At 44.5% G+C, this 27,562-nt stretch overlaps 1 long non-coding RNA gene across 3 annotated transcripts; it reads right to left on the bottom strand.

Annotated features, from left to right (window-relative positions):
- Positions 1–272: 272 nt before the first annotated feature.
- Positions 273–26,826, bottom strand: LOC143845231 (uncharacterized). 3 transcript variants are annotated; one of them, XR_013234329.1, is made up of 8 exons: positions 26,749–26,826; positions 26,014–26,090; positions 25,054–25,231; positions 22,701–22,810; positions 22,124–22,501; positions 21,588–21,702; positions 20,384–20,510; positions 273–368 (listed from the first exon to the last, which is right to left on the bottom strand). It is a non-coding gene; the product is annotated as an uncharacterized LOC143845231 (long non-coding RNA). The 3 variants fall into 3 exon arrangements; XR_013234328.1 differs by lacking the exon at positions 273–368 and having other exon boundaries at positions 17,614–20,510; XR_013234330.1 differs by lacking the exons at positions 273–368; positions 25,054–25,231; positions 26,014–26,090; positions 26,749–26,826 and adding an exon at positions 23,152–23,248 and having other exon boundaries at positions 17,614–20,510; positions 22,701–22,813.
- Between the last annotated feature and the right edge of the window lie 736 nt (positions 26,827–27,562).

The raw sequence follows: 27,562 nt of genomic DNA, 5'->3' as shown, positions 1-27,562 counted from the left end.
CGTTGCCAAAGCCAATGGAAGGCCATGCTGCAAGGAGGTGGAGTCCAATGTCCATTCCAGGAAGGGGGGCGGAGAGGGGTGGGCCACAGGAGTCCTGCCCATTGCCAAGAGCCCACCCTCCCCCTTAAAGAGACCAACTCCAGCCAGCAGATCCAGGTGCGTGATAGTGGGGAGGGGGCTTGAGCTGTCTGTGCCACAAGCATTCCACAGAGCACAGGGTCCCCGAAGAACGAAAAGGGGTGTTATTGTTTCCATCCTATGCATTTGCTCACCATTGCTGAAGGCACCCTGCCAGGGGCAGAGCAGAAAAGGAGATCACTGGGGTGGGCTCATATGTTAGGGCATGCAGCAGCATCCTCAGAAAGAACCTGAGAAAGAAAAAGGTATCCAGATGTTGGGACATCCTTGGGGGAGGGGCAGGGTAGAACAGGACCTGCAGGTTGGAGCGGGCCCTTCCCATTGCAACATCCAGTGTGCCCTTTTTCTTTCTTGTCTTCTGATTAAAGGGGAACCTGTTGTTGCTTTTTCAGCAACTGAAAAGTTGGCTGAATCCAACTCCTAATAAACAACAGTATGCAAGGTACAGATTCCGTTACAGTTGTAGAATAAAACGAAAAACAAAAAAAGGGGGGGGAGGTTTTGGGGGGGAGTGCAAAGGAACACACTTGGCAGGAAGCCTATTTAATGCCAGACTGATAATTTATTCCAAATTTGACACCGCAAGCCAGGATTGGGGGGGAAAAAAACTCACAAGGTAAACACTAGAATATTAAAAACTCATTATCAAAATAGCTGTGGTGTGTGATTTCTTATTCTCCCTAATAGTTTATTCAATGTGACATTCTTTGAGAAAAGAAAGGAGGTTGCAGTTCATTACTAGCACATCTTTCTATTAGGGGCAGCTGATCTGCGTGCGAAACGTGGGGGGGAGAAGCCCTTAAGTTATTCAGAATTCCATTTCAGCTGCCAGCTACAATTCACTTTAACTTCTTGGTCAGAAAGGCGAAAGGAGCAGAGAGGGAGGGAGCGGAATCCATTCTCCGGCTGCTTATTTTACATTGCATCTGCATAGCTATCAGTAAAATAAAATGAAATGAAGGCACAAAGCCTGTTCATTGAGCGACAATGAAATAGTCTGCCCTTCTTTCTTTGTGAGTGTGACAGCTTTTCCAAAATGCTAGCGAGGATCTTCAACACCTTAAAGAACAACTCATTTCTCTTGATGATTCAGGCTTAAGTACATATAGGTTGGGGGGCTATAACAGTCAAATTTCTCCAGTAGAATTACTGAGAAATAGCATAGGCAGGGTTACCAAATGATTGGGGGAAATAGCCAGGCTTTCTCTTATCCCTTTGGCCTCTGGCCTATGATTTACGTTGTAAGTAGTTATATGCAGCCACAGGAAATGGTTACAACATCAGTGAAACAAAAGACACTGTGGCAAGACTGGCAAAAACCAACTTCCCTCCCCCAATTTCTTGTTAAGGTGCATATAAAAGTTTTCTTTTTTTTCCTAATATACTTGGTATCGAATGCCTCGCTTCACCTTCACTTTTGTTGTTGTTGTTGTTGGTTTTTGCCAGTCATGCCACTATGCTTTACATCAAAGGTTTTCAGCCTTTAGCAACCATTTTCAACCTTTATAAAATCAATGTCATATCCCATAGGCAATTCTCCCAAAGAGGTGAACTCAGAGTCCTGGTGAAAAACTCAGTAGTTTATTGAGGAGACTAAAAATGGCCACACAGGGTGCTTTGCTGCACCAAAGTTAGGGACACAAAAGTTTGGAATAGATATAGAGCCAAACACCATTCTATCCCCTTCACCACTTGTGTCCATATCCTGTGATCTTCCAGGATGTCCTGTTATCACAAGAGGTAGACACAGTTTACAGCCTGGCCCCTGAAAGCAGGGAAGGACAGCCATCATATTCAGAATGTGATAGGAGCCCAACTGACCTGAAAGCCTGGGAAACAGGGAGGAGGTCAGAGGCAGGAGAGACCCCATTGACTGGGCCAAGAGGATCCTGGGACTCAGGTCCAGACATCCTTGGCATAAGCCAAAGGTTAACATGACAACTTCCATTTGATATTCAAAACATTGCAGACCTTCCCTATGACCTTGGCTCCTCCCCCAACTGCTGTGCATTGTCAACCCCCTTTAATTTCCTTGTCTTGGCACTTGCTAATTGAACAGGGTTGGGAAGGGCTGTACAAAAAACTGTTGTAGAAACAAAAACAAGAGAGAGAGAGAGAGAGAGAGAGAGAGAGAGAGAGAGAGAGAGAGAGAGGCCTGCATTATACAGTACATGAACCTTTGAAAACCATGATTGGATGCTACTGGCATGTATCCTTCTGGTACACTTGTCAAAATTTGAAGAGCTCCTTAAGCTTTCTTCTTCAAACAAGTACTCTTTTATTTACCGGCTTCTTTTAAACTCTACCTTTCCCTCCAATGAGGGCCCAAAGTTTCTTACATAAGCGGTCCCAAAACTTTTTGCGGTTGAGGACCGTCTCCAGGGGTGGGGGAGAGCCGGTGGCATGGGCACCATGCATGCACAACAGCTGCGTGCAAACGCACATGCACAGAGTTGCCACGTATGTGTCTTTGCACCAGCAGGGGGCACAAATGTGCTTGCGCAACAGCTTTGCGCATGCGCGTTTGCACCCACTGGCGTGCCAGTGCCCACGCCTACCTCTTCCCCCCCCTCGCAGTGAGAAGCTAGCTGAGCTTCTCACAGTGGTGGGGGGGGGAGAGGGAGGCGCAGCCACCGCCGGCCCGGTACTGAGGCCTTTGTGGACCAGGAGATCGGGAGTTGACAAACCCTGGCTTGCATCATTCTCCACTCTTCCCTTTTATCTTCACAACCGTCCTGTGAGGGAGGTTAAAGCTGAAAAGGGGTCAACTGGTCCCAGGTCACCCAGAGAGCTCCGTAGCAATGTGAGGATTCAAACTTGTGTTTCTCATATTCCACATTTCAACCACAACACTACACTGGCAGAAGAGTCAGTTCAGTTGGAGGAGAGCCAGTGTGGTTAAGAGCGGCAGACTCTAATCTGGAGAAATAGGTTTGATTCCCAGCTCCTCCACATGTAGCCAGCTGGGAGACCCTGGGCTAGTCACAGTCCGGTTAGAGCTATTCTCACAGAGCAGTTTCCTTCAGAGCTCTCTCAGCCCCACCTACCTCACAGGGTTTCTGTTGTTTTCAGGTAGTAAAAAGCAGGATATGAAAAAATCTGCTCTTCTCTTTTCTGTTCTTCCTACAGATGGAGGAATGCTTTGGATTTTTTTCTATGCAGAGTGACAGGATGCATCTCCAGTGTCTATATATACAGTGTTACAAGGATAGAAGTGTGGGACCCAGTGAAATATGCAGAACAAATCCAGAGACCTTTATGGTCACACAAACGGTCTTCAATCTTCAACACAATATCTTTAATACGATATATTTAATTATTCCCAACAGCACTTTATGAAAGGGTTCCAAACCCTGATATGTATTTGGAATGCCTGCAAGCTTTGGGCAGCTGTTTTTGAAACTCTTCTGTTCAGCCGTTTGCTTGGCTGCTGAAATATTCTAGGTTGTAGACGAATACATATCAGCTATGTATTGCTAAAGGCTGAAAGAACACTGAATGGTGGCTCTATTATTATTTCCTGTCTCTGCATCATGACTCTAGTGTTCCTTAGAGGTCTCCCATCCAAATACTAGCCAGGGTTGACCCATGGAGAAAAGCCATGATAGATACCTAAACAAATATATAATAAGGTAAATACTCTAAAACAGAAACACAAAAAGGAGAGAGAGAGAGAGAGAGAGAGAGAGAGAGAGAGAGAGAGAGAGAGAGAGATTCATAGGCATATAATCCTCCTTCTTCACATTGCAGCCCCACCATGGTGGCCATAGCTTTTGTCCTATGGCAGGGCCCACAACACTTACGACTCTTTTTTTGGTACAAAACTCTGAAGAAATTATATTTGTAGACCTTTAAATAGTAAAGCCATGCCATGGAGTGAGGCCACTGAAAAACAAATTCATAAAGCTGTGGCCTTGTTTAAGATAATGGAAGTGTGTGTGTGTGTTTTCCTTAAGCCCAAGGTGCACGCCTGCCAGTCAATGTTTAACCAGTAGTGCAAGAGTGGGGAAATTCTGAATTTAGTAGAGATCTACAAAACTGGTACACTCAGGCCCATTTTTCATGGTAGTGACCACGCTGGGCTGCGACTGGTGTGGTGCTGTTCTGTGTCCACATAGGAGACACATTTCAGTGCCAGATCTGCTCTGGTGTTGAAATGTGTCACCTCAGGAAACAAAACAGCGGTGGATTAGTTCCGCCTTGTGGAGGGTGTAGGGAGGTTATTTTACAGGAAGGTGGGATCCCCGCAATCCCACCTTCCTATAAAATAAAATTATGGCTGCTTTGTAAGGTCGACTCTGTGGCACTACACCTTATTGAAGTTCCTCCACATTATCATTTTCTTCACTTTTAAATGCCTGTTTCTTCAAGATTTTTTCTGATCCTCATGAGATTAGCTCCCTCTAGTGGTCGGTTTTGTATGACATCATTTTATGTCCGGAATATCTTCCAGCAAAGTTAAGAAGTGTTGTATTTTATGCCCCACTTTTCTCTGCCAGAAGGAATCTCAAAGCGGCTTACAATCACCTTCCCTTCCTCTCCCCACAACAGTCACCCTGTGAGGTAAGTAAGACTGAGAGAGTTCTGACAGGACTGCTTGGTCAGAACAGCACTTATAGGGGCTGCAATGAGCCCATAGTCACCCAGTTGACTGTGCTTGAAGGAGTGGGGAATCAAACTATATTTGTAGACCTTTAAATAGTAAAGCCATGCCATGGAGTGAGGCCACTGAAAAACAAATTCTACAGAAGAGCTCTGTGCAAAGGGCAGCTCTGCAGAAATGTCTTCCGGTACTATGAAATGTTGTAGCCTTCTAAACCTTGCAACTCATTTTCTTTCTTAAGGATCCACTCGGACACACTTTTAAAGACTGCACTAGGTGAAGTCTAGAGTGAGTGACACGATTCTGGAAGATTTGCTGCGTGTGTGGGTCCTGATGAGATGGGAAAGGATTTGTGTCAAAGAGAATGTTCGGGATGAGTAGACATGCTCAGAATGATCTGTCTCAAGGAACAATGAAGCTGCTGCCGAAGGGAAGTCTTGGGCAAGCAGCATGAGGATTGCTAGCTCTGGGTTAGGAAATACGTGGAGATTTGGGGGGTGGAGCCTGAGGAGGGCGGGGCTTGGGGAAAGGACAGACTTCAATGGAATATAATACCATGGGATCTAACTTCCCACAGCAGCTGTTTTCTCCAGGTGAACCGATCTTTGTCAACTGGAGATCAGTTAGAACCTCAAGAGATTTCCAACCATCTCCTGAGTGTTGGTGACTCTAAGCAGCACCAGTGTTTTTTTTAATGGTTAAATGATGACCCCTGTAGAGTTTCAGAGCAAGAGAGATTCAGAGCTGGTTCACCGTTGTCTGCATTTTTAATTGCCCAGGACCTTCTCACCAACTCATATTAACAATCACTTCACAATGAGCAACAAAAGGATGCCTTTCCATTATTTATTTCTGTTACATTCCACAGCCTCTCCCCAATATGTACAAGTAGGAGACAAAGAAATGTAAGAAGGACACAGGGGAAAGAACAATTAAAACAACAAAATAGCAATCAATCTGAAGGATTCAAACAAGGACAGCTCCCTGGTCCATAACACGAACCAAAGGCTGCCCAAAACAAAGCAGCTTTGCGTGACTTGCAGACTGCTAGAGGGCATGAACTTCCCCAAGGAGCTGGTTCTAGACAGAGGAAGCAGCCACTGAAAACACACTTGCCCTGGTGCTTGACTAGGATTAGCACGTTCCTTCTGGCAGCTGGTGGGTGATTGGGGGAACTTACAGGGAGCGGTAAGTGTATGTTTCAATGTGACCCAGACAGTATATCACCCTGCAGCAATGTCAGGAAGACACTTTGGCATTTGGGCAAAAACACTATGGTAATTTGGGCTTCTACCATAGAGTTTTTGACCACATACCAGAGCATTTCCCCAATGTCAATGATGTGATGACATCATTTCCAGATCACATTGGGAGTACCATAGGCATGTGGTTGTGCCATCAGCAGAGCGTCCCTCTTTAAAAAATTGAAGTCTCCCACACCAGCCAGTTAATTTGGAACAAGGCTGTGCAGCCTGGCTGTGAGGACCTCCACCTCCACCAGGGGAGGAGGCCTGGCAACCCTATGGTTGACAAGTGGCCAGGGATCTGTCGAAGGCTGAGCGCACACTGAGAAGACCCTGCAATGACGATTTCATACCTACTGGGTATGTAAAAGGTAAAGGTAAAGGTATCCCCTGTGCAAGCACCGAGTCATGTCTGACCCTTGGGGTGACGCCCTCCAGCATTTTCATGGCAGACTCAATACGGGGTGGTTTGCCAGTGCCTTCTCCAGTCATTACCGTTTACCCCCCAGCAAGCTGGGTACTCGTTTTACTAACTATGGAAGGATGGAAGGCTGAGTCAACCTTGAACTGGCTGCTGGGATTGAACTCCCAGTCTCATGGGCAGAACTTTCAGACTGCATGTCTGCTGCCTTACCACTGTGCCACAAGAGGCTCTTGGGTACGTAACACTATGCTATTTGCATTCCCTAACAGGGAAACCCTGAATCACAAAGGGTGGGAAATTTAATTTTAGAATCCGTTTAATCCCTAGCTGGATAACAGTGTAGTCACCCAAAAGTTAGTGATACTTTTTCTGGACCATATTTTACTGCTTTCTTCAGTCCAAACACATACCTATGCCTCTGCTCATGGCTGGAGATCTCCTAGGATTAAAACTGAACTTGAGGAAGACAAGAAAATGACCACATAGACCAGGGGTAGTCAAACTGCAGCCCTCCAGATGTCCATGGACTACAATTCCCAGGAGCCCTTGCCAGCATTCGCTGGTGAATGCTGGCAGGGGCTCCTGGGAATTGTAGTCCATGGACATCTGGAGGGCCGCAGTTTGACTACCCCTGACATAGACTCTATGGCGTTATACCCTCCCACCCCTAAGCCCCGCCCTCTTCAGCTTCCACCATCCCTATATTCCTGAACTGGTGACCATAGGTGTAATCGTTATTGTTTCCTTTTCGCATATCTCCAGATTCTCTTCTGAGTCCCAAATCAGACCTTCAGACACTTAAATTTTAATTTCTCAATATGACTGAACTTCTTCCATTGCCTTGAGATCACTTGAAGTCAATGCCTGGGCCAGTTTTAATAGGCATCACTTCTCCGCTGGTTGCTGGGTCACCTTCTCAAAGTAACATTTGCTTAGTCAATTCACTGGGCTCTTCAGGTCTCCAGATCCAAAGTTTAATGTCACTTCTAACAACTCTGACACATTTGTAATCCTTTCAAATGTCAAATGTTTCTGGGAACTACCTTAGGAATACTTCGAATGCAGAATGGCTTTTACTTAAATGCTATACTTTTATGCCCTTTCCAGTTACAAGACTGATTCATTTTCGTTCTTTCTTTTTGTCTCAGAATACAAATTGTTCATCTTAATTGCAATAACGTTTTTTTTGTCATCCGAGCAGGTTGGATAACATTTTGAGAAGTTTCCTTAAGTCCTCGGCATCTTTCTTAAAGGAGGAAAGGGGAGGATGGAATTCTATGCTTCATTTTTGGACTGGCGGGTCATACCGGGGTGCATTAAAAATGCGGCTGAGATCTTACCTCCGGCCGCCCATTGACACAATGGGGGAGCCGGGCAGAAAAGGAGGAGGTGCTATGTGGTGAGCTTGGGGGGGCAGGGTCGGGAGACACAGGCACTGGGTGCCTTATAAGGGCCATATGCTTGGAGCCTGGCCTCTTTCGCCCGAGCAGTCATCAGGGCAGCTTCCCTCCCACCCACCCTGTGATGTTGTCTAATACTGTTTATGGCTTGGCGAGGGCCACTGTCAAGTATTTCATCTACATTTGTCAGAGCTTGCAGTTTGGCATGGGATGAAGCAAGGGAGACATGAGGCTCACAGTGCCAGGTAGCCCAGGGTGGAATCAAGGGAGGTGGGTGCCTCTTCTTGTCACCACAGGGTTTACCAAATGTAGTGGCCTAGGGGGGATGAAGGTAAGTGTGTGCTTCATCTTGGTACATCTTGGGACACTTCCCTACAGTGGAGATCCAATGACAAGGGGACCCATGCTCTCAACAGGGGATCTGGGTAGGCCTCAGGTTGCTGCTGGGGACTAGGTTATTGTGGTTGGCTGACTGCAAATCAGGGTCCCCCTCCCATGCCCATTTTGCATGGCAGTGACCACGCTGGGCTGCGACTGGTGTGGTGCTGTTCTGTGTCCACATAGGAGACACATTTCAGTGCCAGATCTGCTCTGGTGTTGAAATGTGTCACCTCAGGAAACAAAACAGCGGTGGATTAGTTCCGCCTTGTGGAGGGTGTAGGGAGGTTATTTTACAGGAAGGTGGGATCCCCGCAATCCCACCTTCCTGTAAAATAAAATTATGGCTGCTTTGTAAGGTCGACTCTGTGGCACTACACCTTATTGAAGTTCCTCCACATTATCATTTTCTTCACTTTTAAATGCCTGTTTCTTCAAGATTTTTTCTGATCCTCATGAGATTAGCTCCCTCTAGTGGTCGGTTTTGTATGACATCATTTTATGTCCGGAATATCTTCCAGCAAAGTTAAGAAGTGTTGTATTTTATGCCCCACTTTTCTCTGCCAGAAAGAATCTCAAAGCAGCTTACAATCACTTTCCCTTCCTCTCCCCACAACAGTCACCCTGTGAGGTAAGTAAGACTGAGAGAGTTCTGACAGGACTGCTTAGTCAGAACAGCACTTATAGGAGCTGCAATGAGCCCATAGTCACCCAGTTGACTGTGCTTGGAGGAGTGGGGAATCAAACCCAACTTGCCAGATTAGAAACTGTGGCTCTTAAACAGTACACCACCCTGGCTCTAAAAACATACAGTCCAAGCTGGTAACTGGGATCCATTAGGTCAGGGGTAGTCAACCTGAGGTCCTCCAGATGTCCATGGACTACAATTCCCATGAGCCCCTGCCAGAAAATGCTGACAGGGGCTCATGGGAATTGTAATCCATGAACATCTGGAGGACCGCAGGTTGACTACCCCTGCATTAGGTTCCTCCTCCTTGCCCAATTAGAAGTTGTTGCTCTTAACCACTACACCAAGCTGGCTTAAATTGCAGGGTTTTATGCCAGCCATCATACAGAGCCAACCACTAGAAGGGGAAAAAATCCCCAATGAAGCATGAATGTAGAAGCAAGGAAAATAAAAATGCAGAATAGCCCACTGCTTTGAAAAAGCCAGACTGCTCTTTGGTTTTAGTTCACTAATTTCAGGTGGATTTCAAAGCAATGGAAGAGGTGTCAAAGAACAGCATCCCATAGGAAATGAACTGCCAACAGTTCTTGTATTTGCAGGCAAGGGGCAAGGTTATTGGTCCATTTTGATGCGATGCGTATCCTCTTGGAGCCAATGAAATGCACTTTCTGTGCCTTTCTTCTTCAGGCTTTCTATCTTCTTACTCTCCCCCCTCCTTTTCTTTGCACCTGCTCTATTTCTCCCCTAGTTTGCCACATTTAATTATCAGCAGGATTGATAGGTTTTCCAAATGGTATCTTTCTTGACAGCTCTCCATATCTTCTGGGGTCAGCTGGGTCACTCTTAATTCATTTCTAGCTTTAAAAAAATGATTTACGGAATCTGAAAGCTTTCTAGAAACCTAATCAAAAGGCCAAAGTCCCAGGAGTTTCCTAGGCAGTTGTTACTTTAAAATCCCCAACTCCCTTTCCAATAGGCTAACAAAAAGAAAACTGCATAAATGCAGTCTATATTTAGGCGAACTCTCCTTGTGCTTGGACACATTAGGTCTGCTAACGTATCGACAGCTGGAGTGGGCTGAAGGTGCACACCACTTCTAATTTTAGGAGCATAACAAGTAGCAAGTAGTAAAAATTAAATTGGAAATGCTCTCTTTGAAACATAATGCTGCTTCCTATAGATTTTCTCCCCCACTCGTTTGTATGGATTCACTCCATGATGGATGGGCATGTATCAACTGATGTGAATGAATCTATAAGTTGCTATCCGTAAAAAGGTAAGAAAAAAACACGGCCTGTTGAACTCCATGGTGGGTGGACATGGAAAACAACAGAAGTTGCCATTTAAATCAACAGGAAGTAAACAGTGAAGAGTTCAAGCTCAGTAGGGCATATGATAATATTGTATTCCTGCATTTGACATATAGCGTATGTTCATCTATTACATGCTACTTAGCACTAAAAGGTAAAGGTATCCCCTGTGCAAGCACCGAGTCATGTCTGACCCTTGGGGTGACACCCTCCAGCGTTTTCTTGGCAGACTCAATACGGGGTGGTTTGCCAGTGCCTTCCCCAGTCATGACCGTTTACCCCCCAGCAAGCTGGGTACTCATTTTACCAACCTCGGAAGGATGGAAGGCTGAGTCAACCTTGAGCCGGCTGCTGGGATTGAACTCCCGGCCTCATGGGCAAAGCTGTCAGACGGCTGCCTTACCACTCTGCGCCACAAGAGGCTCTAAGAGGCTCTACTTAGCACTAGAGATGTTAAAGATCGCCACGGTGGTCTCCACTCAAGAGAATCCCTAGCCCTCATAAGAAAACAGATTTGGTCACACCAAAGTCGTATAACAGGATTAGATGCCACTGCAATTCCCCCGATTAATACAGTTGCCATTTTGTGTGAACAGAGCAATTTATTTTTCAATGTATGTACGACCTTGGGATGTGCAAGCGCATACCCACAAAAATTCCAGAGTTCTGTGCACCAAAGCTGCAGGATATGTTGGTTGTCCTATTCACATAAAATGGAGGTTGCACATATCAGGAGGATTTAGGGTTGATAAATCTGGGATGGGATAGTCCTGGAGTCTTGGGAAGTCAGGGTTGAGGACAGGGGTAGGCAAACTGTGGCCCTCCAGATGTCCATGGCTGGGTTCATGGGAATTGTAGTCCATGCACCTATGGAGGGCCACAGTTTGCCTACCCCTGGTTTAAGAAGACCACACTGAATTATGATGTCATAGAGTCTCTCCTACAGAGAAGCCATTTTCTCCAGGATAATTGTCACTATCTGGAGATCAGTTGTAATTCTGGGACCCCACCTGTTGCATGTGGGTGGATCAGCCATTGGACTGATCCATAGGCTGGCCTAGCAGAATGCTCTTCAGGGGATATAGGCAGAGAGGCGGTCCCTTAATTTTGCCAGGCCCAGACCATGAACGATCATAAAGGACCAGTACCTTAAACTTGATCTGGAATTCAATCAGAAGCCAGTGCAGCTGCCAAAGGACAAGTTGAATATGGGCCCTCCATGGAGTTCCTGTGAGGACCCAGGCAGCTGAATTCTGAACTAACTGAAATTTCCAGGTCAGGGATAAGGGTAGGTATTCTGAGGATTCATTTTCAGAGACAACCCTACCAATGAATAATGTGTTGTGATGAGCCATTCCAAAATGTCATCTAATCCTGATTTGCATACATGAAATTCTGTGCAACATTCCTGGGTGATTTCCCATAACAAACACTGCTGATCTGGAGAGGAAATCAAGTTATCTTCAGCAGAGAAACCTGGAAGACATATGCTTTGAAACATACCTACAATTTGATAAGCATTTTGCAGAACAATGATTCTCTCTCTCGGGCTGATTCCACACCAGTGGTGCTACTCCAGACTGCTGTTGGTGCATTGCTGCAGAGCTGCATATTCTGCAGCTTGCAGTGTCCCACAGGGAACACATTTCAGTGTTGATCTTCTCCAGTGCTGAAATGTGTCCCTCTGAGAAACACAGTGGTGGCAGGAAGGTTCCACAGGGTGGAGGGGAGTGTTTTTTTTTTCCCTGGAAGGTGGGATTGCATGGACCACAATAACACCTTCCTGCAAAATAATTTTTTAAAGACCCTAGTCTGCGCCAGAGCACCATGAAGCACTACGAAGCTGTCCAAGGCATTTTTTGCTTCCTGCAGGCCTCTGGAGGCAGGGAAGTAGCTGGGCCTATCTAGCCGGGACTGCCGCAGGACAGGGCCCATTGTGTCCTGCAATGCCAAAAGGGAACGTGGAAATATCCACATTCTCTTAGTGTGAGGCTTCTGGGTCCTGATCTACTTTCCCAGAAAGTAGAGAGGGGAACCAGGGGCTCTGCTATTTTAGACTTGATTCTCATCAATAGGGAAGAACTGGTAGATGAGGTGGAAGTAGTGGGCACACTTGGTAGCAGTGACCATGTGCTTTTGGAATTTTCAATTGTGGAAAAGAGAAAAACTTTACGTAGATGTATGTATAGACTGGACTTCAGGGAAGCTGATTTTCAGAGACTTAAATGTATGTTGCGTAGAATCCCGTGGTCAGAAAGACTTAAAGAGATGGGAGTCCAAGAGTTACAACATGAAGCTATCGGAAGGCACGATCCATATTAATGTTATATGACTACCAAACATCTTGCGTTATTGGGCTACAGTCCAGACAAATACCTTCAATATATGCACATAAAAGTGACTTCAGCAGAGACGCATAGTCTGCTAAGCTACAAATGGACATTCACTCTTGGGAAAATCAATAACACCCCCCCCCTTCTCCATCAACATCCCAAACGATCCTGAGCTACATCTGAGTTCATTAAAAGCCCTCATCCAGTAGGGACCATTTCCTCTAATGGGTGATCTCATATCCATTGTGTTTTTACTTTAAAAGAGATTCAGCTCCCTACAGCTTATTTGATTCACCTTCCAGGTTTTTCTTGGTGTAGCCATTTCTGGAACACAGTTTTGTTTCAGTAATAATGCTTATGCTGCTGTGTTTCCAGAGAGTTCAAACTGTTGACAACAGGAAGAGGTCATGCCCGTCTCTGAAGAAAGTCTCCCATACAGTTAACAGATGAGCATCCCAAATTAGAGTCAATTTCTCCCAAGTGACCAGTGGAATGCAGGGTCATAAATTCAGTGGCTTTGGCGATAGACCAATATCAAAACTGATCAGGAGCAAATTACATCAGTTAAAGTCAGTCGACATGACACTGGGCAACAGGTCCTTATGCCAAGGACTGCTGTCTGAATGGAAGACAAGCATGTGAAACTAACAATAAGGGTACTTATCTACCCACATTTGTGCTTTAAGGATTTTCTGAACATTGAGCACTTGGATCTTGAAGCAAAGGACTCTTCACGAGAGGCAAAATATAAATTATTATGAAATGGATAAAAGAATGATTTTCTTATATCCTGTATCACTTCTCAAAGGGGTACCAGGCCCCATTCCACACACATAGGATAATACACTTTCCATATGCTTTGACAGCTGGATTTTCCTGTGCGAAACAGGAAAATCTACTTCTAAAGTGCATTATCTATTGTGTGCAGAAAAGGCCCAGGAAGATATAGAAATTCTCCCTAAAAGCTGTCTAATGTCTTATGACCAGCCTTCAACCTGCTACTGCCAAGAGGTTCACATCTGCACATGTCATATCCGTATGGCCCAAATGGGCTAGGGAAAAAAAAACAATGACACATATTGACTCAGGACCCATTCCCACCACAGAAGGAAATAGCATTGAAAGGTTGCTTTTCAAGACCTAGACACCAGCATCAAAGGATACTGCTATATATGTGGCCCCGTTAATGAAGACATTATTGTCTCAAGAACTCACAGCAACCATGTCAATCTCTTCTTCTGAACTGGGAGAAAAAAACAGGGAACAGCAAATAGATTACAGGGTCAAGTATGAGCTAAAGGAACAATACCTCACATTACTGTCCCTGATCATACATGTGGACATTCCAAAATAAGAGCAAATAGATTAATTCAGAAAGTTTAAATGAGGTTATTCCTTGATCTTCTGTGGAATCACTGTAAAGTTTTACTGAAAAGGGCTACCAATTGTTCATTGTAGGCAAAAGTGCACCACTGGTTTCTTTACCTGTTCTGTGTAGGTGATGGAGGTGCTGCTGTAATACATGGTGTTGGAGTGAACAACTCGGCATGCCTGGACATGGGGAAAGCTATATCACTGTGTGTATAAGTATTATCTCCTTGAATGGGGATAATTCTCTTTGTCTTAACTTGGAAGCTGTCCTCTAATCCCTCCTCTCTCTCTGTGCCCCTTGTTCTACATATGACTGTTCATGGAATTACATGTTTCTATAGTTCTACCTCTTGTGGCACATAGTGGTAAGCGGCAGAAATGCTGTCTGAAGCTGTCTACCCATGAGGTTGGGAGTTCGATCCCAGCAGCTGGCTCAAGGTTGACTCATCCTTCCATCCTTCCAAGGTTGGTAAAATAAGTACCCAGCTTGCTGGGGGGTAAACGGTAATGACTGGGGAAGGCACTGGCAAACCACCCCGTATTGAGTCTGCCATGAAAACGCTGGAGCGTGTCACCCCAAGGGTCAGACATGACTCAGTGCTTGCACAGGGGATACCTTTACCTTTATAGTTCTGCTGTAGAAACAATGGCCTCATATTTGCATACACGAGGGTGGATTATCTGGCCATTTCTGTAAAGGAAAGTACTCTTTAGGATGGCTTTTCTCTTTCCTTTTGACTGAAACAGGAATATGAACTGAATCTACTTGAATAAATGTTTTACCTTTGCAATATACTTCTTGGGACATTTACTTTACTGCATGCAATATCACACTCCTATGACTGGGCAAACTATTACCAGTATAGGGTGGTACTAAATCAAATTAAAATAAATGAATAAATATTGTCCAAATTTCTCAGTTCATGGGATATGGAACTGGACAAGGTTAACAGATGTCACTATCTTACAGCAAGTCACCAAAATCAAGCAGTATACAAGGGAGAGATGCATCTGACAGAAGGGGAAACTGTACAGGGATGATTCCAAGGTCTGACACCAGCCATTAGCATTACAAATGCTAATAGATATAGCTGAAGACAATGGAATGGTCCAGTCCCTCTAACCCAGTAGGGAACAGAGATTTGGTGGTATTAAGTACTAGAAGGATTTCAGGAAAAAAACTTCTAGGGACTATGACCCAGCCTGGCTTGGTCAGTGGAGAAAGTGAATAAGACTCCTGGTGCTGATTGCCTTGAAGCAGACAGAGCTCTTAACTGAGGTCTGGAGAAGATGGCCATTGCCATGTGCTGACCTGTACACTGAAAGGAGGCTTGGACGTATTGGAATTCCTTTAAAAATATGTAATTTTCTAATCTTTCCTTATATTTAACAACTGATAGGGACTGTATAGAGGGAGGAACAGAGGAATTGCATTTTACCCATTTCATTTGAATCCATTGCTCAATCTGGTACAGTGCTAAAAGTATGTTTGGGAACATTTTCTATTTAATAAATGCTTTCTAACTTTTGACCCTGGTGGTGGTTCTTTGTGCCACATTGTTGAGTCTAAGGTTAAGCTTGTTGTTTGCTGATATAGCCTCCAGACCACAAGCAGGCAACGTCAATAAATCAAATGCCATGTATAGGTCATGGCCTGGCAATTTTACTCTTTCCATGAGCTTCCAGGAGGCACAGAGGTAATTACAAGGTGTTTAAGCAAGAAATAAATAGACTTAGCAAACTAGTCCACAAAGAACTATGAAGTCAGTTGCTCTGTCTGAAGTAGCAGAGAAGACCAGAGTTCAAGATGCATAGGCAAGGCAGGTTATCAGGATATAAAATCTCTCTCTGGAAAACAACTACTAAGTTGGCAGGAAAGGCACAAGCAAGATTCTGTTTACCAAAAGACTTGGAGGATACAGCAATGTTAGCAAGACATTGCTCCCACAAATTGGCTCTCCTCTGTGTCTCTCTTTTATCAGCCAAATTACCTGACACAGGACTAACACTCTGGTATTCTGACTCACTGAACCCTTTGCCCAGAATCAACTCTGTATCAGAAACCAAGGTTTACTGATGCTGTGCAAGTAGCCAAGCACACCTTCATCACTCCTGAGCTGCCAATCTCTCCTTTTCTCTTTGACACTTTGCTGACCTAGGAGACCTCAGAGATGAGAGATAAATTGATTTCTGTCTTTTTGTCCCCTGATTGAATGAGCAGCCCTCATCCTCAAAGACTTATTTTGCTTCTTCTGACTCTAAATTCAGGGGCTCAAATGGGCATTCCACTGGTGCAACTCCTGACTCCTCTATCTTTTCATTTTCAGAGGAAGATGATGACTGACTCACAACACACGTAGACCACTACCATCTTGAACATGCTCTTTTAAAAGGAGCACCAGAAGAAGGGAGGGCAGTCAGTTGGCATGTAGGTACTCCCACGGTGAGGTATAAGGTAGTAATATGTCCCCATGGTAACAATGCATTGCATAGTGGACAACACAGGGACAAGTCCCCAGAACTTGCAGGGGAAGGTTAGAATTTTCCTGATTCACCTGTGGCCAATTCCTACTGGCGTCAGGTGGAGGCACTGGTTGAACAGAGAGGGGAAAGCCTCTCCAGCTGTTAGGAAAACAAAGAAGGGCAGGACAGAACAAGGCCTGTAGGCCAGGGGAGGGCCTTTTCACCACCAAGTAGGCCCTGGCAGTGGGAAACTCCTGGAAATCTGAAGATGGAATCTGAGAAGGACAGGGACCTCGATGGGTGGAACAATGGCATGGAGTCTACCCTCCAAATTGTACATTTTCTACAGTGCCTATGTAGTCTGGAGATGAGCTACAATTCCAGGGGATCCCTGGAGGCTGGCATTCCTCTCCCATGGGCACCACTGTAAAAAAAGGATGCCTGCATGTGGCATGGTTTTTCAGGCAAAAATATATATTGTCCCAATGACACCGATGAGATTGATAAGCATACAGCATGCATTTAAAAGTCCATATAAATCATGGGACATTATTCCCTAGAGTTCTGCAATGCAAAACGGACCAATCTGATCCATTTCTTTCTTTGTCATTCACTTTTTGCAGCCAGAAGCTGCTCCCGTTTCAGTTGCTCCTTTCTTGCCTCCATTTCCAGCACCAGAAATCTGATACTCATCTTTCATGGAGCAGTGGGTCAGAGGATGCTCATGACTGATGTTGTTTGTGTTGCCCTACGACTACAACAGTTATTGACCCAAGACCTCCGATCAGCTAAGCAGCCAGGTTAGGGTCATCTCTTCATTCTCAGTTCATTAGAAGAAAAAGGAACAGAAACAAAGGGAGGATACAGTTTAAAGCAGTATATCCCACCACCTCTAAACCTCTCCAGGTAGGGTTGTCAGGTACCTCCGGCAATCAATAGGGAGGTAGGGGGTAGGTCCACTAGACCTGGGCTGGGTGATTTGGTGGTGATTTGGAGATGGAGCCTGACATGGACATCAGTAGGGTACAATGCCATAGAGTCTACCAATCCATTTTCCCCAAGGTAACCAATGAGCTAAAATTCTGGGGGATCCCTAGTTTCCCTCTGGGGTCCTTGGGATGAATACTTCCAACATGGGGATATTAGCATCAAGAAGCCAGGGACTGGTATTTGTTTCCTCTGGCTTGATCCAGCACAATATGAGTATTTCTCCCCACGTTTCTTGCAAATAATTTTCTTATTTTATCTTTATTTATTGCATTTCTACATCCTGCCTTTCTCCTTTGGCAGCCTCCCCCCCCAGTGACGTAGGTTTAGCTCAGTGGTTCTCAACCTGGGGGTCGGGACCCCTTTGGGGGTCAAACAACCTTTTCACAGGGGTCGTGGCATGGTGAGCCATGTGGCTGGGGGAGGCGTGTTGCCACTGTTGACGCTCCTCATGCAGGCTCCCACGCTTGGCCACCAGTTGTTCCAGCAGTGCCTCCAGCGCAGCGCTGTCTCCCGCCAGGTGCTCCAGGTGGCAGTGCAGCTCGGCAGGACAAGAGGCAGAACTGAACTGAGAAATCCCAGGAAAAAAAACAATGTATAGACAATCATGAACAATGGAGGTTCATGCCATTATTCAGTTTCGGTTTAATTTCTGTGAAAGAACACTTGCATAATTTTATGGTTGGGGGTCACAACAACATGAGGAACTGTATTAAAGGGTCGCGGCATTAGGAAGATTGAGAATAATTGTTTTAGCTGAAGTGTGACTGGCCCAGGTTCACCCAATGAGTTTCTATGACTGAGTAGGTATTTGAACCTCTGGAGCTCTCAGATCCTGGCCTGACATCCTAACCACTAAACCACAGTTGCTGTGCGCTTATCGAGGAAGCTCCAATAAACCAGAAGCAACCCCTTTCCCAATGATAGCCATCCTGGAGTATGGATGCCAGCCTCCAAGTGGGACCTGGAGATCACCTGGCATTGCAACTCATCTGACTCCAGAGCTCATTTCCCCTTGAGAACATGGACACTGTGGAGGGAGGACTCTGTGACATTGTACCCCACTGAAGTCCCTTTCCTCCCAAGGTTCCACCTTCAAATCTCCAGGAGTTTCCCCAAACTGAATCTGGCAAACTACCCCCCAATCCCCCATTATTGTCCAAGCAGAGAAACATGAAGCCATTACAAGGTGAATGCATGCTCAGCACTGGTCTATGATTCTGCTAGTCTTCCAAAGCTGTTTTCTTTATTGCAAACCGCAGACTGAATCTAAGTTTTTAAAGAAAAAATATCAGTGTGCATTGCTTTGGGACATTAAGTCCACACAAATGGAGATCCAAAGGCGCTCATGCTGTAATATCCAAGAGGCAACAAAATGCACACCAAGTGTTCTTCAGGTTCTAATTTGTCCTCTCGTTTCTAAAAAGAGAAGTGATCTTTATGTTCCCAGCCCATGCTCAGCATCCACTCCGCACAATTATTGCCAAGATACTTACAACTTCAACACTCATTTGTAGCAGCTTCTCTAATTATTCTATTTTGCTGGCTTCAGCTTCTTCAAGATATCTGTCCCATCATCCTATTTACAAAATTCTTCATGCCAGCAATGATTTCTACCTCATTCTTATTCTCTTTACAGTGGGGCTTAATCACACTGGTTTCTCTTGATGCCACTTTAATGGTTACAATTTCCTGATCGGCAAGCCTTATTCTTCATGCATCATATCCTTGATAACTAATTTCTTCCTTCTTTTTTTCTATAGGAATTTGCCGCTTATATAATGGACTCGAAATCCATCGATGTCTGCTAGGCTGAAGATGCAAAATTCCCTTACTGTCTGAAAATTGTGCTGTGCCAGCAAAAGGAGAGCTTTCTTCTTTGTGTACAGATGGCAACAAAGTGTGATCTTATAGCCGCACTGCAGGGACTGGCAAAGGGTTAGGATTGCTGCTCTATGAAGGTTTCGTACATTACTTTGTATTCCCCCTCCAAACACATACTTCATTTAGATCTTTCAACCAAAGCTGCTTTGGGAAGGCACTGCCAATGGTAGAGAAAACAAATTTCTAATGGGATGCCCATGTGGTAGCATCCTGGTTTGGTGTTGAAAGTGACACAGTAGGTATCCTGCTCAATTGCCAAGCCAGCAAGGATCTCACAGGAATTTCAGTCAGGTTTCCAGGTTATTAGCCATTGAAAATATCTCAATCTTTAAATCAGGGGACCCAAAGATTTTTGAGCCTACAGGTGCATTTGGAATTCAGACACGGAATGACAAACACAAAATGCCTGGTGCAGGAAGTGGGGCCCTCCATAAATAGTTGCCTTAGCTTGACTTCAGTAACAAAGTATAGATCGTGCTGTGGAAGAAGCTGCATTTACAAAATCTTCACAGCCAATCAAATCTCTAGACATCAGTCAGAAGCCTCACCAAGCTAAAGCCCTATCTGGCCACACACATTTCCAGAAAAGATTTGACAGGCACCAGAAAAGCCATCAGCAGGCTCCACAACACCCATGGCCATTGTAAGGCAAAGCACCCTGATTCTCCTGAAGGGTTAACATGATGATTAGCAGGTCTATTCTAGTTCTCAGGTGACAATAATTAGTCCTGCCTGGTGACATTATCCTTCTCTCTTTCAAGGCTGGATTCAAGAATGGGGGTAAACAGTGAATTCTAAGAACCCATGTTCAGCTGTGCAACTGGATGGGCGCAGGAAAGGGAGTGGGTGTCATCATCTTCAGGAGAATTCCATCAAGCGAGTTCCCTGATAGGGTTTGGGAGACCACCTGGTGCCAGATGGCAAAAGACTAGAATTAGGCCGTAGGCTAGAGGGAAACCGTGCTAACTTTATGATTTTGCCATGGTCTTGCTCTGTTATGCTACATCACGATGGACAGCTCCATGGAGAATGCTTAAGCCTCTTTAGTATTTAAAAGGGTGCCATATGGAGGATGCAGTAGAATTGTTCTCTCTTGCCCCGGAGGGACGGACCACAACGAATGGGATGAAATTAATTCAAAAGAAATTCTATCTAAACACCTGGAAGAAGTTCCTGACAGTTGGAGTGGTTTCTCAGAGGAACAGGCTTCCTCGGGAGGTGGTGGGTTCTCCATCTTTGGAAATGTTTAAACCGAGGCTGGATAGCCATCTGACAGAGAGGATGATTCTGTGAAGGCAAAGGAGTGGCAGGTTACAGTAGATGAGCGATTGGGATGTGAGTGTCCTGCATAGTGCAGGAGGTTGGACTAGATGACACAGGAGGTCCTTTCCAATTCTATGATTCTATGATTCTATGATTCTAGCTGGGACTCAAGTATCCTAAGAAGGGGTGACATCAAATTCCAGATACTGAATGTATTAGAAGGTTACTGTTGCTACTGTTAAGTGGTGCTGTATTTTTTTTTTAATTCTGTTCAATAAACCTTCATACATTTTTTTTTTACAAAAGTCTCCTTTATTTGTGCGCATTTATCCTCAAGGAACCATGGGGCTTGGTGCTGCTCACTTGCAAAAGGAGTAGTGAACCAGAGGGACACAAACTTGGGTTCTTGACTGGCACCATGCTGGGAACCCCTGCTATAGATGCATTAAGGTTTTCCCCTCGTTTTCCTAGCACAGTTCCTTCCTACGAATGGGGACTCCCGTCAGGAAATGTGCAAATGTGCGGTTTCCTATCATGCATTTGCAAGCAGGAGGTGGCTTGTATTTTATGCCTCCATGAAGCATCAGTCTGGGAAAGGAGATTTCACTTAAATATTAGAGTGCATCTCATGGACCGTTTATGCACTGGGAACTTCACTGCCCCACCCCCCTGTCAGGAGCACAGATCGGGGGCTGATGAGGTACACCAGGCCAAATGCTCCCCCATGTGGGTGCAGGAAGAGGTGGGGCAACCTGCCATGACTAAAACTCCAGCCTGCAGCCTGGAATAAAACCTCCAGTGCATAAACGGTCATGGTGAAGGTTGTTTGTAGATGGAATATGCTGCTGTGGAAGGTGGTGGAGTCTCCTTCATTGGAAGTTTCTAGGAAGAGATTGGGTGAGCACCTGTCAGGAGTACTCCGGTCAGAAGTGTAAGATTTTAAAGTCCCCAATAAGGTGTGTGTGTGTGTGGGAGGGGGGGGGTTGAACTAGATGTCCCTTTGGGCTCTCTTCCAGTTCTGATTCTGATTGTAGTGTAAATTTCATAAGAGTGACAATCTTCAGGAGTGACAAAAGCAAAGCAAATGGAATAATTCCTTACCATTTCTCCCTTCACCTCACCCCAAAGACCACTTTCCTCTGCAATCTTGGGTCTCGGAATGGAGAATATTTCTAGAAGGACATTGGAGACGGCATAAATTCCTCTTAATAGCTTTCTGCAATAAATGTTAAACTGAAGGTCACTGCCAGCAGAGTTTTAGTGGAAGGACACTATTCACATTAAAATATTAAACCAAACCCACATGGCTCATCTGACAGTTTTTGCATTAATTGTGTTAGAGAACACTTTAAAAGAAGCTGCATGATACAGATTTGCCAACGTTGCTCAATACTTTGATGGATATAATATTTTACCAGTTTTGAAAATTACCTATTGCTCTGTAAATGGGCTTTCTTTATCTAAAGTGTTTGAAAGGTTTAATTTTCACTACAATAAAGAGCAAAGATAATTGAGGCGAGCGAGTCAGGCTCCATTAGGAGATCATAGCCAAGTACCGTGTAAGAATTCGGCCCCTTAAAAGCCGGTACGGTTGACAACCGTGAATTGAAAAATTCCTGGGGATTTGAGTGCAGTACCTGGAAGGTGCTCAGCAGGGATGTGAGGTCATAGAGTCCACCATCTGAAGCTGTCATTTCCTCCTGGGGAACCAATCTCTGTGGTCTGGAGATCAGTTGGAATTCCAGGAAATGTTCCGTCCCATCTGGAGGTTGATACCCATAAAGTATGAAATTACATGTTTTTTCCAAGGCAACTGATCACTGCAGTTTGGGGAGCAGCCATAATTATGTGAGAACTCCATGCCTGGCATCCTTGAAGCTATGTTACCATACTTGTGATGACTCGTCTAGGTGGACATTACAGCCAATGAGATTCTGGATGATTCATGGAAGGAGTTCATCCATGCTGTAGAAAGCTGAACTGCAACTGTGTATCAGCACCATTTCAGACTGAACCTGTGCCAGGAAATTAAAGGAGAGGTTATTGCTACCTATATTATCCCAGCTGGCAGGGTCCATGAAAAGCCATATACAAGTTTATTCATAGTATCATACATCCCAAAATCCATCCTATTTAAACCATGACATCATCATGTTTTGCTAAATGTTTGGCAAATACAGCAATATTGTTATATTAAAAGACATTGATAATTACCCCCAAAATCCTGAGTCCATACACTGTATGAAAAGGCATCTGTTAGATTCTTTCCTTGTGGGTTATCTTTCCTTGCCTGGTGAAATTTTCAATGGAGTAACAACCACTGGCTGCTGAAACAAATGCTCCAAAAGATAAGAGTCAACTCACAAATAAATGAAGACCAACAGAACTTCTGGGTATGTTTACTGTTTCAAATATATTCTTCCAGGTTCAATTAGGACTCAGAGATAGATCTTGTTATTTTCATAACACTGACAAATGATAACATTTGCAAAGCATTAAAATGTATTGGTGTACTGGTTAGGAGTGCAGACTTCTAATCTGGTGAGCTGGGTTTGACTTCACACTCCCCCACATGCAACCAGCTGGGTGACCTTGGGCTCACCACAGCACTGATAAAGCTGTTTTGACTGAGCAGTAATATTAGGGCTCTCTGTGCCTCACCTACCTCACAGGGTGTCTCTTGAGGGGAGAGGAAAGAGAAGGCAAATATAAACCGCTTTGAGATTCCTTCAGGGAGATTTAAGCAGCGTATAAGAACCAACTCCTCCTCCTCCTCCTCCTCCTCCTCCTCCTCCTCCTCCTCCTTCTTCTTCTTCTTCTTCTTCTTCTTCTTCAGCACCTCACATCATAAGACAAGAAAACTCACATCCAATGGACCACAGCTTTGCATAAGAATGTCTTAAAGCATCCTGACTATATAGGAGAAATGAACTAGAGCACCTATCCAGAACAACAAAGGTCAGCTGCATAATATGATAAATCAACTTATTATGGAATGCAGCTGAGAAATTAAATCACAAACTCTTCATTGAAGTGCTAACCAAGATTTCCTCTAACCCATGATTTTTTAAGAGGGGTCGGGAGTGCCATCTCATTATGGCTAATTTATGGCACCCCCATAGTGGTTTCAAGGAAAGAGACATACAAAGGTGGCATGCCAATGGCTGCTTCTACATTGTGACCCTGGATTTCCTTGATGGTCTCCCATCCCAATGCTAACAGGGTTTGGCCCTACGTACTTTCTGAGATCTGATGAGATTAAAATAGCCTGGGGTATTTGGGTCAGGAGTGCCTTAAGAGACCAAAAATAAACTCTGCTAAAAATAATTCCTATTTGGAATCTCTCAAAACTTTTCCATTTGATAACAGCTAAGAAATATGATCTTCTGGTCATGGAATTCCATGCCACAAAGCTTCTGGAATTCGCACAGTTGATCCCTTTGTAAGTCACTCGGCTTGAGCTATCAAGGTTATGTTGCCATGCAATTTATTTGGAGCTGTTAAAAAATACATGTGGCAAAATCATTAGGCAATTCATCAAGCATCTGCTGTTGTGAGGGAAATGAGACATGTTTTATAAATGTGAACGCTCTGAGCAACATTCCCAAGTGAGTATACAGGGGCGACTTCTGGAATAGAAATGTTATTCCCCCCCCCCATCCATGCACACCAAGTTCATAGGTGCGCTGGCTCATTATTTGAACACTGCAGCGTTCAGTATGACAGATAAATATCAGGGAGACCTGGGTTCAAATTTGCACTCTGTAATAGGGTTGCCTCTTGTGGTGCAGGGTGGTAAGGCAGCAGACATGCAGTCTGAAAGCTCTGCCCATGAGGCTGGGAGTTCAATCCCAGCAGCCGGCTCAAGGATGACTCAACCTTCCATCCTTCCGAGGTCGGTAAAATGAGTACCCAGCTTGCTGAGGGGGGGGTGAATGGTAATGACTGGGGAAGGCACTGGCAAACCACCCCGTATTGAGTCTGCCATGAAAACGCTAGAGGATGTCACCCCAAGGGTCAGGCATGACCCGGTGCTTGCACAGGGGATACCTTTACCTTAAATAGGGTTGCCAACCTTCACATGGAACCTGGAGAGCCCCACCTTTCACAAATGTCTACAGCAGCCTTTTTCAACCTTTGACCATGGAGGAGCTTTTCCAGGTTTTGAGGCATTCTGGAAGTGATGTCAGATTTCTGCACCTCACTGCAATGTCCCCAGAAGTCACATGTCACTGGAAGTAGCATCACTACCAGAGTTAACCGGCAGGCCTGAGGAGGAACATGCAGTGATGTCACTTTCAACACACCCTCAAAAATGATGACATCGCACCATTGCTTTCAGCCCACATGGTGTATTGTTTACGGATGCTGGACTGTAATCTGGAGAATCAGGTTCAATACCCCACTCCACCTCCACATGAAGTCTGCTGGATGGCCTTGGGACCATTCACAATTTTCTTAGTACTCTCCCAGCCTCACATATTTCACAAGGTGTGGGAGAGGAAAGGAAAGTAATTATAAGCTGATTTGAGATGCCTAAGAATACAGAAACATGGAGCATAAAAACCTAGTGTCCTGCTTCATCAGTGAGACCTCTCTAGACTTTGGGAAACTGTTCCTTCCTTGAATTCTTCACAAGGATGTGGTTTACACTCAGCATTTTCAATGAAGGGCTCTTCAAGATCGCAATGCAAAGATGTTACATGTATCTTCGCACAGCTCTGTACTTGAATACGAATGAGAAACTGAAAAAGACAAGCACACTTCAAATGATCAGTCAATCAACCATTAGATCAGTCAATCAACAACACACATACAGCAAGGATGATGAGAGCTCTCATGGGCCCCTGAGAAAAATGGGTCCCCCATTAAAAAAAGAGAGATACATAAGAAGAAACTAGATTGAAATGTCCACTATGAGAACATGTTCCTCAATGACTGCTTTGAGAAAACCTCCACCAATTTAGATATGGAATTTGCTGTTTAAAAATGACCGGGACAACTGTCATTGAGCATAATAGGTCACACTAGGTCATTTAATAGATTTATTAATCTGGTAAAACTAATTCCCACTCCTTTTGAGTCCATCTTTGCCAGTTGCTTATGTATATTCATTCGGACAATCAAAAGACAGAAAATGTCCACTCTGTGCCACCCAGACTGTGATCATAACAGCCCAGCTAGAGGAAACTCATGGACAATTAGTCTTTCCTAAGTTATCTTCCATATGCATTCATAAAGAAATGTAGATGTCTCTATTTTCAGGACACAAAAAATGATACCAGGAGAGAAAATACAGAGTCCAATTTACTAGTTCAGAGTAAAGATCTAAAATGAGCATCCCACCCCCATCTAGGTATCTTAATTTGTTGAGATAGGGAAGAATATAAACTTAATTCTGATTTTAAAAAAGTACTCTCCTACCATCCAGCAGAGATTGTCCTTCTCCTTGATATCATTGCTGGGAACATTCTAGAATCTGGTGTCTGAGGTGGGAGGGGGAATAACAGAATGTTCAAGAACTTACAGTTGGAGGAGCAGAATGGCAGGTGCCTCACTTGTAGTTCTGATCATGGACCAGGGATGCCAGCCCTCAGTTGGGATCTGGAGATCAGCCAGAATTACAGATTATCTCCAGATTACAGAGGTCAGTTCCCCAGGAGAAAAAAAAGGCTGCTTTAGTGGCCAAACTCTAGCATTCTAGCCCATTAGGGTTCTTATCCTCCCCAGGCTCCACCTCCAAATCTCCTGGAGAAGGCAATCCTATTCACCACCACCCCCTCCCCTGGCTGGTAGCCAGGGAAGACCTGGCAACGTTATATTGGCATAACATCAAAAGTGGAAGAAAAGCTGTTGATTTCACTTAAGAGTTCTTCTATTTGACAAAAACAACGAGGGCTAAGCACCCATGTCCTCATTAAGATGAAAAGAAAACATTTCTGTCTTTCATTTTACCAGAGGAAGGAAATGTAACATCTTTTGTGACTCCTTTAGATTCAGATCTTTGTCCATTATAGGTCCAGCGCACTTCCCCAAACTACCAACTTCCCCTTTCCCACGTCTACTATTTCTCAGACCCAGATTTCACTCTGTCTCTCCCATGGATCAATGCTGGATTTCAAAGCACACTGGCCTGCAACAATTCTACTGTCCACACAAGCCTCTTTCAGACCTGCCAGCACTCTCTTTTAGTTACTTATTTTTCACTGTATTGCAACATGTTTGTCTGTGCCTTATCTCATGCATCCAATTAGTTGCCTACCCCTTTCCTGATTGTGGGGACGATTCTTCCTTCAATTCAGAGGCCAATCAAAAGTTCATTGTTCAGTCTCCAAATCCCCTCGCCTAACTGAGCTTGATGATCTGGGAAGCATCTTTTATATCTCTCTGTCTCCAAGGAAACCAAACCCAAACACTGTGACATCAGAGCGCATATCACAATGGGTTGTTAAACAGTCTTGAGTACTGTTGGAGGGTTTATTTCTGAAGGTAACTGAAAGTTGCTGTTTGTTTATTTCTCTATTGTGGCTGTTCACCATCTCTCTGGGAAGTGTTCAGGTGGGTTAACAAAATAACGTAACGGTAAAAAATCCATATTCATACAACAATGTTTTGGAAATAATTTAGTAGCACTCAATTGTAAGCAACAATAGCTCTATATATATTAGAACTATCAATCAATAAAAGAAACATAAAAACCTGATGCAATGCTAAACATTATGGTAGGTTAGGATATTAGCCTCCAGGTGGGACCTGAGGATCCCCCAGAATCCATACTATAGAGATCAGCTGCCTTGGGGAATTGATGCTTTGGGATGTGGCTACCGTACCCCTGTCCCCATCCCCTGCTGGTGGCCATAAAAGCAGTGGCAAGCAGTCAAGAAGATAAGGTTGCCACCTGCAGGTTGCAAAACCTCTGTAGATTTTGAGGGTAGAACCTGAAGAAGGTGGGGTAGTAGTACTACTATTAGTACTAGTAGACTTAGGCAGCTGGCAACAAACCTAAAAAAAATCATACAAATATATAAATAATGTAAATAACGGCACACATTTTCGGCTGCACTGGAATTTGATGG

The sequence above is a fragment of the Paroedura picta genome, chromosome 9 (genome assembly GCF_049243985.1).
Source record: "Paroedura picta isolate Pp20150507F chromosome 9, Ppicta_v3.0, whole genome shotgun sequence".
In the NCBI taxonomy this organism is placed as follows: Eukaryota; Metazoa; Chordata; class Lepidosauria; order Squamata; family Gekkonidae; genus Paroedura; species Paroedura picta.
Note: the sequence above shows the minus strand (reverse complement) of the source record. Positions and strands in the feature narration are given on the sequence as shown.